Source organism: Arachis hypogaea, chromosome 18 (genome assembly GCF_003086295.3).
Source record: "Arachis hypogaea cultivar Tifrunner chromosome 18, arahy.Tifrunner.gnm2.J5K5, whole genome shotgun sequence".
Classification (NCBI taxonomy): domain Eukaryota; kingdom Viridiplantae; phylum Streptophyta; class Magnoliopsida; order Fabales; family Fabaceae; genus Arachis; species Arachis hypogaea.
Window position 1 is genome coordinate 2,158,885 of NC_092053.1, and position 12,866 is coordinate 2,171,750.

Below are 12,866 nucleotides of genomic sequence, written 5' to 3' on the forward strand. Positions count from 1 at the left end.
TTAACATATATAGTTTTAAAAGCTCCACACGATTCTTCAATAAATCAAAAATCAAAACGTATAAAAATACCGACTACTACTATAGATAAGATCTTAAAATTTAAAATATTCTCTATTTTAGAAACATGTTATTTAAATCTATACTTTCAGATAAATATCCCAAAGAATAATCTTGAAATAAAGATAGAAGAACTCTTGGATGAAATCTGTGCTGAAAATCCTTTAGATATTAAAAATACAAATAACGAATTAGTAAGTATTAAATTAAAAGATCCTACAAAAGAGATAAATGTTCCAAATAAAATTCCTTATTCCGCAAGAGATAGAGAAGAGTTTTCATTAGAATGTAGAGATCTTTTGGAAAAAGGAATTATAAGATTAAGTAAAAGTCCTCATGCGGCTCCAGCCTTTTATGTCGAAAACAATAATGAAATTAAAAAGGGAAAACAAAGAATGGTTATTAACTATAAGAAGATGAATGAAGCAACTATTGGTGATGCTCATAAGCTTCCAAGAAAAGATTCTATTTTAGAAAAAATCAAAGGAGCAACTTGGTTTTCATCTCTTGATGCAAAATCAGGATATTGGCAACTTCGTTTAGACGAAGAAACAAAGAAATTAACTGCTTTTACTTGCCCAACAAAAGAATCAACAAGTGTGTTGCTCTATGAATGGAATGTATTACCATTCGGATTAAAACAAGCCCCAGGTATTTATCAAAGATTTATGGAAGAAAATCTAAAAGAGTTAAATAAATTTGTTTTAGTGTACATTGATGATATACTAATTTTTACAAAACAGGATAAAGAAGATCATCTTCAAAAATTATTAATAGTTTTAGAAAGATGTAAAAAAAAAGGATTAGTTCTTAGCAAAAAGAAAGCAAGAATAGCAAAACAAGAAATAGAGTTTCTTGGGTTAATTCTATCCACTCAAGGAAAGCTAAAACTACAGCCAAATGTCCTAGAAAAGGTAAATTTATTTCCTAGTAAAATAGAAGATAGAAAACAATTACAAAGATTTTTAGGGTGTATAAATTATATTTCTGATCAAGGATTTTTAAAGAATATAACAGAATACACTAAAAGCTTATTTCCAAAAATAAGTACTAAAAAAGAATGGAAATGGGACGAAAAAGACAGTATGCAAATTCAAAAGATTAAAAAATTATGTGAAAAACTTCCAGAACTTTATATTCCAGAAGAAAATGACTACTTAATAGTAGAAACAGATGCTTCAGACATAACCTGGTCAGGATGTCTAAAAGCTAAGAAAGCTATAAAAAGTTTAGAACAAGAAAAAGAATCACTAGATTCTAAATATTCCCCAAAGGAATTACTTTACAGGTATATTTCAGGGACTTTTACTCCAACAGAACAAAGATATACCACTCATGAAAAGGAAACTCTAGCAGCAATTAAATCTCTTAAGAAATGGAAAATTGATTTACTAACCAGAGAATTTACATTAAGGACAGATTCAAGTTACTTAACAGATTTTATACGATATAATTTAAAAGTTGATTATAATCATGGACGATTGGTAAGATGGCAATTATTTTTGTTACAATATCCAATAAAAATTGAATATATTAAGGGTGACAAAAATGTTATTGCAGATACATTAACAAGAGAATGGAGTTCGTCTACAACGCATTAGATCAAGAAATTAAAAAATATGAGCAAGAACTCGAAAAATGCAAGCATTGTTAGCAAATAAGGACACAGATCCAATCCCTCAAGAAGGCCATTGAAGCAATGAAATCAACACAACAAACAACACCATCAGAGTTCAGCCAGCCAAGCGTGGTGGACAAATCAGGTGAAGAAAAAATTTCGGAAAATAAAACAATTGCTAAAATTATTAAAAAATCCACCCAAGATAAAAAATATTATGTAATTTATAATGGCCCCATGAAAGGAGTATATGATGCCTGGGAAAAAGCAGCACCATTCACACATCAATCAAGGATAATTCATAAAGGAGGGTTTCTAACACTGGAAGAAGCAAAGGAATCATTCAGGGAATATGAAGCTCTTCATCCAGAACAAACCTTAAAAAGAGCAGATAAAGCTCCAATCCAAACCCAGAGAACAGGGATAATAAGAAACATCCCTACAAGGGCTGAAATAAAGGAAAAGAAAAGGGTCTGCAGATCAAATCTCAGAGAAACCCTTAATATAGTCCTGAATTGGACTGAAGAAAAAAGGGCAATTTTGGGATATTATCCTATTGCCAAAGAACAGCTAACAAAGCTGGTTATATTTCCAGATGCTTCCCCATCTGATACCTATCAGTTTTTCCAATATGGATTAATTGATACAATTTTAATTTTTAATGATCTAAAAATTATTAGTGAGTTTCCTGCAGGATTCGTTGATGCAGTAAAGAGATTTAAAAATATGATTGACAATGTAAATCCAAGGGATATATCCCTAAAATTTACAAACAGTCAACCTATTTTTAATAAAGAAGAAGAATGCTTAGTTCCAGCACACCAAGTAATATTCATGTCCGTCTTCCCAGGAAATTTTCAACCAATTGATCAGATTCAAGACTTAACAATTTACAGTCATGAAGGAAGGCTAGCCAGCACATTAGCAAGGGTCTTTGAAAGAACTCAAAAAATAACGAAGGAATCTCACACAAGGATTAATTATAAAAGTAGAAATACTTTGCTTGTGTCCAGCAAAAGAAATGAAATTGAAGAAAGAGAGATGAGACTCTTGGTGGAATTTGAATCAGCATTCTACAACTTATCCAGACTTTTAGAAAAGCTCCCTGAAGGGATAAAGAGGAATCTCTGCTATTTGATAAAAGACAGAGAAGACCACAAATGCCAGCTATGTGCCTCATAGTTATCTGAAGAAAGCAATAATGAAACGGAATCAACTCACATGATGAAAGAAGAGGACAATGCATCTGAGGGTCACATGATAAAAGAGGAGGACAACACATCTGAAGCATCTCTCAATATTATTGCATAGTGACGTAAGCACTTAGGTCATAAAGCACCAACGATGTAGCTGGTGCAAGATAAGCAAACAATGACGTAAGCAATGACGTTATAAGAAGGGTAAGGATGGGAATTGTCCATCAAACCCAACTATTATAAATAGGTTGCTTAGGCAATTGTAGAAGTATCAGAAAATAGAAAGCAGGAGGCAAAGAGTACTCACATGCTAGGAGAGCAAGGAAGAAGCTGCCGAGGCGATTCTATGGTTTGAGGAAGAATTCCTTTAGGAAAAATAGTTCTAAACTCTCCTCTGGAGTTAGTATTTACAATCTCCCCTCTGGAGATAAAAACACCTTATGTAAAATATACTAAATAAAGGAAGTTTTTCTCCAGAAAGGTACATCTTCATCCTAGTCTTTCATTTATGAATTATTTAGAAAGTTTAGAATTAACAGAAGAATCTGATTATTATAGATTAACTGCTTTATTAGATAATAAAAAACAGGCTGTTCTAAAAACAGAATTAAATCTCAAATCAAATGAAAATTTTAATAAACAAAACCTTTTAAAAGAAGTTTTTAATAGAAAAAATATAATATACTATGGAAAAATTCAACTTGAAGCCCCTATAAAGATAAAATCCGCCAATGGAGAACTTGAAATAGCTTTGATAAATGATGAAGAATTAAGTAAACAGATTGAAAAAATTAAGGATCAACAAAAAAGATCTAAAATTGGATGGATTCATATTAGTACTATACAAGTCTTAATCAAATCTACATATATGAAAGGAATTAATTCACCAATAAGCTTAGCAATCTGTGACAAAAGAATTACTGATGACCCAATAGATCAAATAATTGGAATTGTTCATGGAAACTTGGCAAACGTAAATGTTAAATTCAATGCCCATCTTGGATATGCTATACCTTTATCAACTGAAAATCTTGGAAGATCTATAAGTTTGGCTTATAAATTTCACAGAAAGAATCTAATGGAACAAGATGATGAACCATTTTCAATTACATATGCAATAAATTATGCTTTAACAAATAGCCATCATAATATAATATTTAAAAACAGAGAAAGAATTTATGTCGATGAATTATTTCAGAAAATTGTAAAAACAGAAATACCAAAATATAAAGCTATTGAAAACCCAGTTCTATTATTAAAAGAACCATCAGGAAAATTATTTTCATCGAATTTTCAAATAAGAGAATCTAAAATTAATAGCCCTTTAAGTTTATCTAAGTTAAAGATTAAAGAAGAAAATTCTGAAATAAAAGAATTAACAAAAAAGGTCGAAAAATTAAATGAAACCCTAAACACTAAATTATGACAATAAATAAAGAAGAAATATATGTAACTTATCAAGACAAGAAACAAGAGCTCTTTGAAAGAGAAAATCGTTTGAATTATTTACAGTTTTCTGAAATAAATCAAAGAGCATTTGAAGCTCTAAAAATAATCTATGACAAGTTAAGAAGAGAAGTTGAAGAGCTAGAAAAATTAATAGAATCTATAGAAAATAGTGATGAATCGATGATAGAGTTTGCAGAAATTTTAAAATAAATAATAAAGCATAAAAAGATTGAAAAACCAGAAAATAAAATAAAAAGAAAAAGGGCTGAAAAATTAAAAAGTAAAATAAAAGAGTATAAAAGGGAATTAAATAACCTTCAGATCGAAATTGATGACCTTATAATAAAAAGGATAGAAATAAGAATAAATATAAACAAGTTGGAATTAAATTTAAAAAATTTATAAATGTCTGGAAAACCATATTATGACTTAAAAGAATTAAAACTGTTGAAAGAAAAAATGGAGAATGAAGTCGAAAAATTAAGAAGGTATTTAGAAACAACAGAAAGTGTAGAAATAAAAGAAGTTTTTGAGGATTTGAGAAATTATATTAAAGGAAAAGACAAACAGATAAAAGATTTTATATACAATAATTCATGCAAAAAAGAATATTATAAACTAAAACAAGATTGAAAACTATAAAAATGAAATCACAATATACATCAAGGACTAGTAAAAAATTAGATAAAAATGGTAAAAATTAGTATCAGAGCCAAGTTAACGATTAAGGGTAACACTTTTTTTTTTAAGCAACACTTTTTAGTGAGACGCTTTTTTGCCATAAAAGACAAAAACCTGTAAAGATGCATCTTTACAGTAGATGGCACCAAAATAAATTGATTACTAAACTAAATCTATGTTGTCTTGAATGAAGAAGGAAAAGTACAACTAACAAATAATAATGACTAATTAAGAAAACATGCTTCTAAAAGAGTAGATCGAGCAACTAGCTATAAATAAAGGAAATGATATATAATTTTTTTGAGTGTCAAACGATAAGAAGAAAAAAAAAGAAAATACACCAAACACGAGGCACTACGTGTCATTGTAACAACACTATTAAATTTTTTTACACGGGTAGAGTTTAGTTGAGATAATAGAGATCACCAAATTTTTTATAAAAAAAAATAGTAGTATTTTTTTAAAAAATAAAAACTAATTCAGTTGACTCAAATATTTTATTATGCCTTAAAACATCTAAATTTAATATTCATCTCTTGTTTTTATTACACAATAATTTTTAGTTTTAAATATTAAAAATATGTTGAATTTAAACGGAAGTGGATAGACATTTGTTGGCATTCACAACACAAAAATTTATCTAACAAAAAAAATTAAAAATATAAAAAATTAGATATTTTTTATTTATTTAATTTAATATTATTGTATATTTTACTGTTTATTTAATTTAATTTTTTATATGATAAAAAATATTAGAATATTCAATAAATATTGATATTATTATATTTATATAAATTGATAAAAAGAATTTAATAAATATTATAAATTACTAAAAAGTTTAATTCTCATTCAATTATTGAAAATTTCAAGTCACTAAAAATTCGAAGAGTATCATTATAAACCATTTTATATTTATTATTTTATTAGTAACAAATTTAAAAAATAATTTTATTTATAAATTTTATTTTAATATAAATATTATTATTAAATTTTTATATTAAATTTTTGGTTCCCTCAAAATTTTATTTCAAACTCCCCCACTGATTTCAATTGCTATATGCAATTAGATGCTGCATACTTAGCCAAAGCATCAGCAAGAATTAATCATATTAACAATACTTATATTTTACCCTTTCAAAAGCTTCCTTAAAGAACAAGCTAAACCTATACTCAACTCTTTTAAAGAAACTCCAGAACCTGCAATGTCATGTATAAGGTAGTTTATCAACCTATTATTTTTCTTTGTAAAATCTCAAATAAGAGAATATTAAGCAACAAATTAAACCAGTATAACAAGAAAGAAAAAGATCAACACATAGCATAATAGAAGCTAAGCTATAATCTAATTGAACCCTAAAAGAAAATAAAAGGTTCAAGTTAAATGTACAAAGTGCAAGTCAGAATTATTCACCAGAACAAAATATAGGGGAACAAAGTTAAATGCCTTATGATTTTACCTTGGACAAATTTCAATAATAATAATTTATTTTAATTAGCAACTTATCACAGAAAAGTAGTTTAAGGCTTAAAAATAGGGAGGACATTAAAAGGTTTCACTGCAATTTATTATACATGCATTCAAATCAACATGGTCGGGGTAGGACTAGAACATTTCGAATGAATAACGTACTTTTGGATTAGCTCAAGTCTGGAGCAGCCGAGCAGGTGATCAGAAGCTTCAACTGTTATTTTAGTTAGACTGCCGAAATAAGCTTGAGGATAAAGTTACTAGAGCTTGAAATAATTACTCTTTGTATTTCGTTTTATTTTTTACATCTTTTTATTTTAGTGTGGACGGATTATCCGAGAGACAGAACCAATTTTTTTCCCTCAACTTTGAATACTTGCACCATTGGCCATTCATGTTTAATTTTTACTAATTAAGTCCTAAAACTTTGTTCAACTTTTCGGATATGTATTTTAACTACCCAAACTTCTATATGTAGTCAATTATAATAACAATGTATATGTAAATGATATACATTATTTTCATCAACTAAAATTTTAAAAGACATCGTCAACTAGTACATTACAAATTTGTATTAGTTCGATAATATAAGTCTATGAAAGAAATTGCATTTTATAAAGTTTAAAAATTTTTATTATGTGATAGGTTAGTAACAAGTACATTACAAATTTTTATAGTAATCATTGTAATAATGTTTAATTTAATAATTGTTATTAAAATTTCAGTTGTACTCGTTATAAAATAAATAATTACAATATATAAATATAAAATGAATTGACCGATTTAAAAATAGGACAATCTAATAATATTGAAAGCCATTTAAATTAAAAACATAATTTAAAAAATAAATCCTGCACATACTTACATAATTATGAATTTATAATATGATAAATATTTTTCAAAAAGTTATTGTAATGCTTGACTTCTAAACACTGAATTATTTATTTAAATAGTTTAATTTTTATCTAACCTAATATAATAAAGTATATTTAAACCTTATTATTATTATTATTATTATTATTATTGGCTTAATTCAAATTACATACACATAATTCGAATAAGATAAATTCGAACTCCCCATTAATAATTCGAATCATTTTGATTCGAACTTCACCTTGCATCGAATCAATGGGATTCGAACTATTCACACTGCAAACTCCCTCACTAATTCGAACATGGTTGATTCGAATTACTAAACTTTTTAGTTCCAATAGATTTGATTCAAATTATATAAAGACATACTTTTAGTTGATCCATGTCTTATTTTTTCGTTTGATTTAATCATGTAAATTCTGATGCAAGCTGGCTTAATACTGCCATTTACCCTATAAATGATGCCCCAGCAGATAAAACAACAAATGACATGCTAAAGACTTCATCAACTAAAACTATAAAAGTGTACAATTGCAACATTATTCCATCCATCAAGTTTCATTTATGCTAGAAATATTGAAATCCAATATGCATATGGAACTATTTATTCATTAACTACTATATATCATGTTCATCTCATGATTATCATCCTTCAGACTTCTGAGAGATATTCCGTGAAAAATTGCTTAGACCAAGTAATGTATCAAAATTGTAGAGAATTCATCAGGTATGTAGAAGCCTTAGTACAAACAAATTTACTTATCTTTATCTATATCTTTATCATCGCCGTCTTTATCATCCTTCGGAGGAGGCCGGTTGAATTTGATTGCCTCACGCAAAGCTGCCACATGATGAAGAGAACAAGAACAATTAATGGTTATGGAAATTAAACTTTGTTTTTTATTAGTGAGTAGTTGGTTAATTATCCGGGAAACTAACTTTTATCCCGCAACTCTGTGAGAACCTTTAAGCCTATTTTGTATTCTTCAACAAGATTTCGTGCTTGCATACGTATGGCTCCTAATTCGGCCACCTTTTCTTGGAACACTGCTTCAGCAATTAATCTGGCCTCGGTTTCCGCAGCATCCGCAGTTTCTTCTTCTGATGATTCTTCTTCTGATGATTCTTCTTCTTTTGATATATCCATGTCTGAAGTTGGTACTGGTTCTTCTTCTGATGATGCTGCCATCTTGCCCTTATCCATTTCTGAAGTTGCTGCTGCTTCCTCTAGTTTCTTATTTGGATCCATCCTTGTGATGCAAGTTACAACAATGTTGTACCTTGACAAAATTCAAAGAGTACAAAAAGAGTACCCAAAGATAAAGAATATTTTAGTATGTATTTTTTGATTGATTGAATTATAAGAGTAAAACTAAATATATATAGAGTATTGTCTACGAAAAAAAAGTAAAAATAAGATAAGATGGTAAAATAAAGATAAGATAAGATAAAATAATAAAAATTAAAACTAAAACTGAATTTATGAATTTTGTTGAGCTGAATTTATGGGCCATAAGACTTCTTTGTCATTGACTAAGTTAGAATAATGATTTAATATACTTAGTTAGGGGATGCAAAAGATCATAGTAGTGAAATCCACATGGAATAATCAAGAAAAACAAGCTAAAGAAGTAAAGTATACAGTATATACTATACATATTGTTAATGCGGCAAAAAATTTCCCTTACATGCATGTCAAGTATGATAATAATACTTCTACAGAAAAAATCACGGGATAAAATTTATTCAAATACAGGAATCAAAACAAAAGGAAACTCATCATGTTTAATTGTTGCATTATAGCAGATGTAATCATGAATAGAACCCTAATTTGGATAGTACGTAACACGATTCTTGAATTTCCAGTATCTATGAGTAGAACTAGCTATAAGCACGTACAATAAACAAAATCAAGTAAAACGTAGCATAAAATATAATGATAAAGGAAAGTATTATCATACTTATAACAGGGGATTGAAGTGGAAGTTACTGAAAGAGAGAGATAGAAAATGATGAGGGAAGGGAATGTGTGTGTTTGAGTGCTATATATACACAATGAGTTTGAGGGAGTGAGAGATTGAATTTCAAAGACGCGCGCTATACTCAACAATAACTAATCGAAGCTGTAACCGTCTATTAGCACCTTTCGCTTTTTGAAATTTTTTTTTTGTTCTTTGTATAGTTACTTTTTTATTTTACACATAATTTCTACTTATGTTGTCTTTTTTTCTGTTCTATAGAGTACATGTGTAGTACTCTCTACCTATCTTTATTTCACTTAATAAAAAAAATAATAAATATGTGTATGAAGAATAATAAAAAATAATGAAAATGAAAATAAAAATTTTTTAAAAAATAATGGAACAAAATATAATTTAACATATTGAATATAAAACTAAAAAAAATTAGCAATTAAAATTATGCAAAAAAAAGAGTTCCTTAAATTTAAATTTTTATATCTACTTCAAATTAAATAAGATTAAAAAAAATAAATTTATAAATATTTATAAATTTTTATCTTAATTGTTACGTATAATAACAACATAATAATTTTAGTATCATACTTAAATTAATTTAAAATTTATTATTCTATACATTAAAAAATATATAACTTATAAAATTTTTATTTTTATTTTTATTTATTAATAATTTATTATTTATTAAAATTTTTATTTTTTATCTCAAATTTATAATTTAAAAAACATAGAAATTAATTTTCTAAAAATATTAAAAAAAATAAAAATATAAAAATTACAATTTTGTTTTGAAATTAAATGAAATTTTAAGAAAATCTTAATAATTTTATTAGTTAGAGACATACAAGTTGACATATTAAATCTAGAGAAATATTAAAAATTATTACAAATAAGTGTTAAGAATAGGAAAGATATTTACCAATAATATAATATTTTTATATTCAATTATATATGTTAATAGTAGTGTCCATAATCCATATAATATTACTCTTTTAAGAAGATATAAAATATTTGATATTATTTTTTTATAATTGTTGGCAAATTTTATAATTTGATTAACAAAAAATCTGAATACTTGATATCTTAAATTTTGTGTGAAAACAATAAAATATGACTTAACAAGTAAGTCTGACAAATAATAAGGATCTATATAATAGGTATACATCTAGATATCTAAATCTAAGAAAAAAAAATTCCTTTAGCAAATTTTTAATAACTCGAAAGTTAATACAATGGTAGTTATGGATCAAAGTGATAAACAAAAATGAAAGTTGGAATAATAGTACAGTGATAATTAATTACCATTGGGATGAATAGAAGAAGAAGAAAAAAAAATAAAACAAGGCACCATAATAATAATGATGAGACAAAGAATAATGTATAATATGATGAGACAATATAATTAAAATAAAAATTAATAATCTTAAAAAATAATAAAATTAAAGATAATTAAAGAGGTTCAAGATAAGATTGAAGAAATATATTTTTTATCTATTAGAATTATGAATAAAGATAAAAAATATTTTAAATATAAATTTTTAAATTTATTTTTAATTAAATAGAATTGAAAAAATAAATAAATTTAATAATATTTATAAATAACTAATCTTTAAATAATATTAATAAATTTTTATATTAATTTTATTACACATAATAACAAATTAATATATTTTTAATTTTATTTTTTAATTTAAATTTATTTATTTTAATATTTTACATATTAAATAATTTAAAATATTTTATTTTTTATAATTTATTTTTAATTATTATTAAATTAATAATTTTAAAATAAAAATATAAAATTAATTTCTTAAACTCGCTGCTAGTAACTATACTGAGAGAGAGAAAACGATGAGAGAAAGAAATGTGTGTGTGTTTGAGTGCTATATATACACACAATGAGTCTCAGGGAGTGCTATATATAGTTATATACACACAATGAGTCTCAGGGAGTGAGAGATTGAATCTCAAGAGACGGGCGCTATACTCAACAATAACTAACCAAACTGTAACTGTCTATCAGCACCTTCGTTTTTTGAAATTCCCTTTTTTCTTTTTTGTTATTTTCCCGCCCCAATTACACTTCTATGACCCGGCCCAAATATATTGGCCCAATATTCAATTTGTTAAAAATGTGTGATATATATCATTTGGATCTGTACCAAATGTTTAAGAGTATTTGTTGTTTTTAATCAGTATTTTTAGTTAATCTAATTCTAGTATAATATTCTAAACATATTTTTAACTCATATTTTTACTATATTTTTTTTTATCGAAGATATGGAGACTGGAATCCGCAACCTCTTAATTAAGTATAGGGAGACTATGCCATTTAAAATTTGAAAAGATAGGAGACTCAGAACCCACAACCTCTTAATTGAGTATGGAAAGTCTATGCTATTTGAGCTATTACTCATTGGCAATTCATATTTTTACTATTATTAACTAATTATTAATAAAAAATAATAAATTTTATTAATCCTCTAACTTCTATTATATCATTGTTGGAATAAATAATTTTATTAACCTAGATAATTCATATTAAGTCATAAAAAATATATCATAAAAAATATATCATAATGCGGAAGCATACCTTTATTCATAAGAGGCAGAAATGGAAGGATTTGGATCTTGTGTTCTTTCGATCTTTCTCAACCAAAACCTTCTATATTCCCAACAACTGCAACTCTTTTGATGGGGAAAGAGCAACAAAGGCGGCTTTGGTATATTGGGGACCGAAACCCTGAAAACTTATTTATATTTGAGCATGACACCCATTAAACCCTAAAATCCAAATAAATTAGTATCTAAAGTTCAAAAGATAATATATCTAAAATCCAAAAAGATAATTATCTAAAGAACAAAAGATAATATCCGGTTTTATTCTCATTTAATTTCAAATCAAAAGTAATAATGACTTATTCAATTTAGCATTTATAACAATAAATGAGATCACTATTATATAAGTCATTTAATTTAAAATAACATAATTTGTAATTACAATTAATATATGTATTGTCCACAAACAAATTAAAAAATTAAAATAATTTTCTAACACTCATATAATAGAAGTTATAAATATAGAAGTTGTAAATTTAATATTAATTATTTTTTATTTTAAATTTTTGTCAATTTATTAATTTTAGAAAATTTGTTCTATATTATTCATATCATTATTAATATGGTTCCAACTTCTAACCCTAACATTATACTGTGAGTCAATACTATGCGTATGGATTTAAATATCGAAATCAGCATGTTGAAAAAAAAAAATAAAAATAATGAAGGCATTTTTATTATTAACCAAAGTTTCTGTGCATTGCATCATCACAATATGGCTGGCATTCATTTTTGTGTGATAAATTGGAAGAGCATAAGTACTAGTTCCGATACAACTGCATGCATTGGATGCGGTGAGATAGGTACGTGGGCATTGGCATGCAGTAGTGGTTTGTGAGGTTGGTTGACGAGTGTTGAATGCTTAAGACGTGTAATCATCACACTACATTGTCTCACCATGTGTGCAAATAATTAAAAATTTCTGCAT